At 37.4% G+C, this 8075-nt stretch overlaps 1 long non-coding RNA gene across 1 annotated transcript; it reads left to right on the forward strand.

Moving 5' to 3' along the window:
- Positions 1–491: 491 nt before the first annotated feature.
- LOC309488784 lies at positions 492–4186 on the forward strand. The gene is made up of 4 exons (XR_014202271.1): positions 492–625; positions 2066–2213; positions 3533–3680; positions 3884–4186. It is a non-coding gene; the product is annotated as an uncharacterized lncRNA (long non-coding RNA).
- The last annotated feature ends 3889 nt before the right edge of the window (positions 4187–8075 follow it).

The following is an 8075-nucleotide window of genomic DNA, read 5'->3' on the forward strand; positions in this document are numbered from 1 at the left end:
AAACATGAAAAGGAAAAACAATAGATTCACAAGTTACATCATATGTGATATAATATATAGACATTCTCAGTGAACTTTTAGTGACTTGAATCGGGGAAGGGAGTAGGGAGAGGGGGGATGCATATATGAACAAGGAGAGAAGTTTGGGCAATACAATAACCTATGCTCTTTCTTTGCGATCTTCTGTCCAGGTCTCATTGTATTAGTTTAAACGAGTACTTACCTGTGGAGAGGGAGAGCAACAGCAGCGATGTGTTCGTGGACGCATTAGAGTACTTGCCTGAGGAGAAGGAGAGCAGCAGTGCGCTTGATAGTATGCTAATGCTTGATTACGCTCAACCATCGACCAGTGCTGCTGTGTTATCACAGCAGAGTCCACAAACACCCAGACAGGAGCCGACTCCAGCCACAGATGAGCTTGAGAATGAGCCAACGATCGATTACGATGCTTTATCAACGATCGATTACAATGCTGAATCAACGATCAATTACGATGCTTTATCAACGATCGATTACAATGCTGAATCAAAGCTCGGTTACAATGATGCTTATCATTTGGCCAGCACTGCTTTGTATTGTGAACCGTGCAGCATCCCAGCAGATGCACCTGCGCAGAACAAACCAGGTAACTTAGGACATTAATACAAATCAAAACTCACATGTATGCAGAAATAAAAGTGGGACACGATTACTGGGTGACTTCTCACTCAACTCACACTTGGTAACAGTATGAATGAGAACTTAAGAATGCATATTTGTCATTTTAACTGAAATTAGGACTGGCATTGCTTAAGACATTGTCGGTCAGTGTTTCTGTAAAAAAAACAAAAAAACGAACAATAATACTGATAAGATAATAATACTACTACGAATTCTGCTACTAATAACAATATAAACCACACTAAGGATTGATGAGCTACCAGGTTCATGAATATTAATCACATCTGCATTTGCTCAAACTTATTTGCTGAAATCAAAACGATGAGATTGCCGTTTACGCATTCGTTTCTTGCTCATAAATGCTTAATAGTTTGAATAAATGAACTGCATTATTTTTACAGGACAATACAAATAATATAATTTACATGTAGCATGTCAATGGATTACTTGCACAACTACTTTCGCGTTCTAGTTCGTATATCAGGAGTTTCCGGTTAGAGAGTTCAGCGCACTTACATACACGAGAATGCAGATTATCACTGTTTTATGGGACAATCATTTTAGGTGGCGTTTGTTCAACTCATTGACCACAGTACATTGAAAGTAAACATAACCGGAAATAAGTGAGACGTACTATATCATTCAAATATTATAAAGTTGTTGTTGTAATAAAAAAATGCAGACGCCTATATTTAATATGAGTTGTTATTTTTAACCTTTAATTATACCAGCTGACTGGGCTCTCTGTAGCCTATGTTTACAGCATTAGGTGAGATTTTCTTTCTTGAGAAAAATTAACATCTACTGTACCTAATGTGTATCCAAATTGAATCAAGATCGGAATAAAACCACAAGAATACCCCCCCCACACACACACAATTCTCACTCCAAGCTAAAATCAATAGTTGGCAGCCCTGTGTTTATATAAATGGACATAAATACAGATATTAAATAGAAGATAATAACTGTGTGACTTCTATGTAACTGCATATCAGGATTGTAATCTCTCTAGTGTTCTTGGAAATTGACTCAGCAGGAACATGAACTTAAATGCAAAACCTGCTCATTTTTCATATGAACTAGCAGCATAAAGCAGCTTAGGACAGTTTTACTAGTGAATCATTCAGCTGTAATCTGTGCTAAAAAAAAAGATGTTTCGAATCAATGTTTGTTGACAGTGAGTCATTATTGCTTTGGTTCATGTTATTTATGCCATCTGTTATTTTCTCTGTTACTTTCGGTTATAAATCTGATTTGACATCACTTTAAGTAACTGCTTAAAATTCTGAAAATTATATTTGTTGTACTATTTTCATCTTTAATTGTATTGATTAGTACGTGCAGCTTTAATAGTCATTCACAGAGATGTTTCTAATAATTTGCTAATCGTTTTTCTTCATTTTAGAAAAAACTAAAGGAAGGAAGAAGAAAGCAGTGCGTGCCTTTTTCCGGAGATTTTGTAAGGCTGTAAAGAAGATCTTCCAATGATACGACCCGAACAGTGTCCAGTATCTTGGCAAATCCCAGCCAATGCCTATCCGAGATGCAAAACGGTGAGTCATTATTACCTGGGCTCTGTTTATTCTTTTTCCAGCGGCTAGGACCACTCTGACTACCCTGAAATGTATGATATTTTTTCTGATCCCCTATTCTTGGTTTATATGGTTTGCTGCGTTTCCTGTTTTAAAAACGTCTTGCTCTGGGTGGCTTTTATTCTGTTTTATTATTCTTTTCTTTTTAACATGCTGTGTTCTAAGATCATACTCTGCTAACCTATGATTCATTTCAGCATGATATTTCTCTTGTTAGTTTAATTTTTCCATCTCTACTCCTGTTGGTTCCTCACCTGATCTGCACAGATGTGTTCAGTCACAAACAGCTGCTGCTGGAGTTCAGTCTCATATATTAGCATGCTATATCAGAGCTGCCAACTCTCAAGCGTTTAGCGTGAGACTCACGCCATTGGCCCTTTTCACACGCTCTCACAGCCACACATCCATTTTCTCACACAGAGAAAAATTGCGAACTAAAGAGGACACAACAGAAAAGACAGAGCAGGTTACTTTTGATATGACACAAATTCTCAGCTCTCAGATTCTGTCAATTTTATTACCAAATTCAAACAATGAATAGGCTACCGTTTTGCCGCTTTTAAATGTGACAGATCGCTGTACCGCCTCAGTTCAAGCGGCATGTGAACCGATCATCTCTCTTTACTAGCCTACTAGTTAATAGTAAATAAACACGAATGATCAATAGGTATGTTGAAAGATACAGTACAACTTACTGAAATGTATATGCCTCATACATAATATCGACCAATTAGTATTTTTCAACCGTGGAAAGAGGTCAATAAAATAGCTGGAGTAAGCTACGTCACATAACGTTACAATTACCTCAGGAAAGCCATTTAATGACCATAGCACGTAAGTTGGCTAGAAAAATTTACATGTATCTACTGTACCTAATACGTGTCCAAATTTAATCGATCGGAATAAAACCACAAGAATTAATTTGAAATTGTAAAATTTGTATCAAGCAATAATACAAGCAGTAGCCTATACCAATTATTGCACCATGCTGTCTCTAAACTTAATAAAATTATGTTTAGTTAGGCTACCAAATGTTTTGACAATCACAATAGCCTACACTTATTGTTTGTGATGCAAGTCTTTTTTTTTTTTACATCGCAAATGGATCCGAATGAAGAAACGTAAAAAAACACTTGACTGGTTTAATGCATTCGACAAAGCCAAACTTGCTCAAAGTTAATTCTCCTGTTTTTCTTTTTTTCTTTACATCTTCAAGCTCCATGTTAATAATAATAATAATAATACATTTGATTTATTTGACGCCTTTCTGGACACTCAAGGTCGCCTGAGGTAGATCCTGCTGAACCTGAGTTGGTGTGTCTGCCAGGCCAGGTCTGTGAAGATCTGGAGTGTCTGTGTGTCCCAGGTCCCTCCAGGATCAAGAGTTGCCGCCTGTGCCAGATCTCTCCAGTTTTGATCTGGATGACAGTGAGTCATTATTACTTTGGTTCATGTTATTTCTGCCATCTGTTATTTTCTATGTTCTATTCTTTTTGTTATTACTTGCAGTTATAAATCTGATTTGACATCGCTTTAAAGGGATACTCCACTTTAAAATGAAAATTCTGTCATCATATACTCACCCTCATGTTGTTTCAATCCTTTATGAATTTCTTTCTTCTGCTGAACAGAAAGGAAGATATTTTGTCATCGGGTCCAGGCGAAAACCTCGGGATAAACAAAGACACTAAAATTAGCGTAGGTGCCATTCTTATTATGATGTAACGAGTACATCAGGATTTATGGGAAGTGTTCCCGGTTCCAGGTGACCTAATCTATGCAGCCTAACATTGAATTATAGAAGTCTATAATGTATTATGTGAATGCTAGGTCAAAGAGATGTGTCTTTAATCTAGCTTTGAACTGACAGATTGTGTCTGCTTCCCGGACAATGTTAAGAAGACTGTTCCAAAGTTTTGGTGCTAAATAGGAAAAGGATCTACCGCCAGCAGTCGATTTTGATATTCTTGGTATTATTAACTGGCTGGAATTTTGAGATCGCAATAGGCGTGAAGGACTATAATGCGTTAAGAGCTCACTCAAGTACTGCGGAGCTAAACCATTTAGTGCTTTGTAAGTAATCAGCAATATTTTAAAATTGATGCGATGTTTAATAGGCAGCCAGTGCAGTGTTGACAGAACCGGGCTAATATGGTCATACTTCCTGGTTCTGGTAAGAACTCGAGCTGCTGCGTTTTGGACTAGCTGTAGTTTGTTTATTAAGCGTGCAGGGCAACCACCCAGTAGAGCATTACAATAATCCAGCCTTGAGGTCATGAACGCATGAACTAATTGTTCCGCATTTGTCAATGAGAGCATATGGCGTAATTTAGATATATTTTTAAGATGGAAAAATGCGGTTTTACAGATACTAGACACGTGACTTTCAAATGAAAGATTGGTATCAAAGAGCACACCCAGGTTCCTAACCAACGACAAAGACTTAACAGAGCAGCCATCAAGTGTTAGACAGTATTCTAGATTATTACGTGTGGGAGTTTTTGGTCCAATAATTAGAATCTCAGTTTTTTCAGAATTTAGAAGTAGGAAATTACTAGTCATCCAATTTTTTATATTAGCTATGCATTCCGTTAATTTTGTGAATTGGTAAGTTTCGTTAGGTTTTGAAGAAATATACAGCTGAGTATCGTCAGCATAACAGTGGAAGCTAATTCCATGTTTCCTAATGATATCTCCTAATGGTAGCATGTACAGAGTGAAAAGCAACGGTCCTAGTACTGAGCCTTGTGGTACGCCATACTGAACTTGTGATCGATAAGACATCTCTTCATTTACTGCTACAAACTGATAACGGTCAGATAAGTATGATTTAAACCATGCTAGTGCAATTCCACTAATGCCAACATAATGTTTGAGTCTATATAAAAGAATGTTGTGGTCAATAGTGTCAAATGCAGCACTAAGATCAAGTAACACTAATAGAGAGATACAACCACGATCGGATGATAAGAGCAAATCATTTGTGACTCTAACGAGAGCTGTCTCGGTACTATGGTACGGTCTAAATCCGGACTGAAAATCCTCACAGATATAATTTCTTTCAAGAAAGGAACACAATTGTGAGGATACTGTTTTTTCTAATATCTTTGACAGAAAAGGCAGATTCGAGATCGGCCTGTAATTGACTAATTCTGTAGGATCAAGTTGCGGTTTTTTAAGTGGTTTAATCATAGCCAGCTTAAAGGTTTTTGGTACGTATCCTAGAGACAAAGACGAATTAATGATATTAAGAAGAGGATCTATGACCTCTGGGAGCATCTCTTTCAGTAGCTTAGTTGGTATAGGGTCTAACATACATGTTGTCGATTTAGATGAATTAACGAGTTTGCAAAATTCTTCCTCTCCTATAGCAATAAATGAATCAATTTTTTCCTCAGGGAGACTTAAAGGGATAGTTCACTTTGAAATTAAATTTTGGTATGTTTTAGCTTACCTCAAGGGCATCCAAGATGTAGGTGTCTTTTTTTCCGCAGTAGTTTCAATTTTGATATTTTTAGGTCAAACCGTTCTTGTCTGTCAGTCATATAATGCAGGTCTGTGGTCACTGTCTCAAAGAGCATGCACAGAGTCCAAATTAAAACAATTCCCCATTGTCCAAATTAAACAATTCCCCATCGTAAGTACACATTGATGACCTAAGACACGAAACGAGCGGTTTGTGTGAGAAAACGAACAGTATTTATATCGTTTTTACCTCTTGAACACAGCCACGTCCAAGTGATCTGAGGGCGCGCTGTGTGACGTTTGCGCAGACTGGTGCATAGATATATACACTAGATGTCGCCTTGGCTACTGCAGTTCATTGGAAAGAAACCGTAGCCAAGGCGACATCTAGTGTATATATCTATGCACCAGTCTGCGCACACGTCACACAGCGCGCCCTCAGATCACTTGGACGTGGCTGTGTTCAAGAGGTAAAAACGATATAAATACTGTTCGTTTTCTCACACAAACCGCTCGTTTCGTGTCTTAGGTCATCAATGTGTATTTACGATGGGGAATTGTTTAATTTGGACGATGGGGAATTGTTTTAATTTGGACTTTGTGCATGCTCTTTGAGACAGTGACCACAGACCTGCATTATCTGACTGACAGACAAGAACGGTTTGACCTAAAAATGTCAAAATTGAAACTACTGCGGAAAAAAAGACACCTACATCTTGGATGCCCTTGAGGTAAGCTGAAACATACCAAAATTTAATTTCAAAGTGAACTATCCCTTTAAATGCACTCCCTAATGCGATACTGTAGTAGATGGTTGCATAATTTTGTCCCTGATATTATCAATCTTATAAGTGAAGAAGTTCATAAAGTCATTACTGCTGTGTTGCTTGGAAACTTCTGGGCTTGAAGCTTTCTTTTTAGTTAGTTTAGCCAATGTTTCAAATAAATACCTAGGATTATGTTTATTTTCTTCTAATAGGTTTGAAAAATAAGCAGATCTAGCAGCTTTTAAAGCCTCTCTATAAGTAATCGAGCTCTCCTTCCATGAAATCCGAAATACCTCTAGTTTTGTTTTCTTCCAGTTGTGCTCCATTTTTCTGACTGCTCTCTTAAGGGTCTGAGTGTGCTCGTTGTACCACGGCGTTGGACTATTTTATTTAATCTTCTTTAAGCGCAACGGAGCAACTGTGTCTAAAGTGCTGGAAAAGAGAGAGTTAAAAGTTTCTGTTGCAATATCAAGTTCTTCTAAGCTATCTGGGATGCTGAGATGATGAAACTTATTAGGAAGATTATTGATAAAGCAATCTTTAGTGGCAGAAGTGATCGATCTAACATATTTATAACACGGAGTCGGCTTTGCAGCTTTGGCTAAATGTAATTTACATGAGACTAGATAATGATCTGAGATGGCATTGCTCTGCTGCAGAATTTCAACGGCATCAACATCTATTCCATGTGATAATATTAGATATAGAGTATGATTACGACAATGAGTAGGTCCTGACACATGTTGTCTAACTCCAATTGAGTTTACAATGTCTTTAAATGGCAATCCCAATGCATCTTTTTCATTATCTATGTGTATATTAAAATCACCAACAATTGTTAGTGATTGTTAGATAAAAGTACTTTATCTGCAGTCAATATTAATTCTGATAGAAAGTCCGCAAATTCTTTGATAAAATCTTTATGGTGCCCTGGTGGCCTGTATACAGTAGCCAGCACAAATCTCAAACGTGATTTATCGTTTACACTATATATTTTTACATTAAGCACCAACACTTCAAAAGAAGTATATTTAAAACTAGATTTCTTAGTGGTTTTGAAAATATTACTATAAATTACAGCAACACCTCCCCCTTTGCGTTTCAGACGAGGTTCATGTTTATAACAGTAATCTTGCGGGGTGGACTCATTTAAAGTAATGTAATCGTTTGGTTTTAGCCAGGTTTCTGTCAAACACAGCACATCTAGGTTATTATCTGAAATCATATCATTAAAGAGATACTCCACCGTTTTTTCATATTAAACTATGTTATTCCCTTAACTAAGACGAGTTGATACATACCTCTCTCATCTCAGTGCGTGCACTTAATCGCTCTGGTGCGCGGTGACACTTTGATAGCACTTAGCTTAGCCCAGTATATTCAATGGTATCTAACAGCAATGAATTTAGAAGTGACCAAAGACATCAACGTTTTCCCTATTTAAAAACAGTTACACGAGTAGTTATACGACCAAGTAGGGTGACACAAAATAAAACGTGGCGCTTTTCTAAGCGGGTTAAAAAGGATAACTATAATGTATGGCGGAATAGCACTTTTGGGAGTACTTCGACTGCCCCAGGTCAGGTCTGCC

Source organism: Leuciscus leuciscus (assembly GCF_965113295.1).
Source record: "Leuciscus leuciscus genome assembly, chromosome: 2".
Taxonomy (NCBI): domain Eukaryota; kingdom Metazoa; phylum Chordata; class Actinopteri; order Cypriniformes; family Leuciscidae; genus Leuciscus; species Leuciscus leuciscus.